Source organism: Sminthopsis crassicaudata, chromosome 3 (assembly GCF_048593235.1).
Source record: "Sminthopsis crassicaudata isolate SCR6 chromosome 3, ASM4859323v1, whole genome shotgun sequence".
Taxonomy (NCBI): Eukaryota; Metazoa; Chordata; class Mammalia; order Dasyuromorphia; family Dasyuridae; genus Sminthopsis; species Sminthopsis crassicaudata.
Window position 1 is genome coordinate 27,414,124 of NC_133619.1, and position 911 is coordinate 27,415,034.

At 44.1% G+C, this 911-nt stretch overlaps 1 non-coding gene across 1 annotated transcript; it reads left to right on the forward strand.

Moving 5' to 3' along the window:
• Positions 1-255: 255 nt before the first annotated feature.
• TRNAV-AAC (transfer RNA valine (anticodon AAC)) lies at positions 256-328 on the forward strand. The gene has a single exon. It is a non-coding gene; the product is annotated as a tRNA-Val (tRNA).
• Positions 329-911: the final 583 nt, after the last annotated feature.

The following is a 911-nucleotide window of genomic DNA, read 5'->3' on the forward strand; positions in this document are numbered from 1 at the left end:
AAAAAATAAATCTCCCTTTTGGCAATGTCCAAAAATGTGAATCTCTTTCTGCATGGTTATGGCTTTGACAGTCGTGACCCCTTCCGGTCTCCCAATAATCCGTCCCGGCTTTTCCTCTTACTTCTGCGAAGCCGGGGAGGGATATATCAGTTTTATTTTGATTGGCTTTCTCTAAGAAAAGCAAAGCGAGATCCTCAGTGGGGAAAGCATTGCGACATCATTATTAGGGCCTTTTCCAAGACTCGTGGCAGGCAAGTTTCCGTAGTGTAGTGGTTATCACGTTCGCCTAACACGCGAAAGGTCCCCGGTTCGAAACCGGGCGGAAACAGTTTTTTTTTTCTTTATTCCTGGTTTTTCCTGATTTACACAATTCTTCCCCAAATATTCCCTTATTTCAGAAGCAATTGTTTCTTTCACGCATACACATATTTTACAACTTTTTGAACTTTTCTCAGTGTGAATGCATTTTTGCCTTTGGATTCAGATATTAGCTGTAGATGCTGAAGGCAGTTTTTAAAATTGACTCCCAAAGTCCTCTGTGGGTTTAAAAAAATACATTTTTACTTTCACTTAAGGTGATCTTGTTTGCGTCGAGTAATATTGTTGGCACTGTACTTCCCAGCCCAGCATCTCTGATGTTCAGAGATGCTCTTGATGTCTCTGGTACCTCCTTTGTGCCTTTGTGGGGCTCGGGATGGAAGATGAAGCAGGGGACCAGTCCTGGGGATGAACGGAGTCAGGAGAGAGCAGAAGAAAGGGATAAAAGGGGGTCTCAAAAGCTGCCTGTACAGGCAACAATCTATACACTAACAGCACCACGTACAGACACTGGTATTGCCAGCTACGTGGAGAACCTTCAGCTCCGACAATTACAGTGACGGGCCGGAGCTCTGATGATTCCTGATATGAAG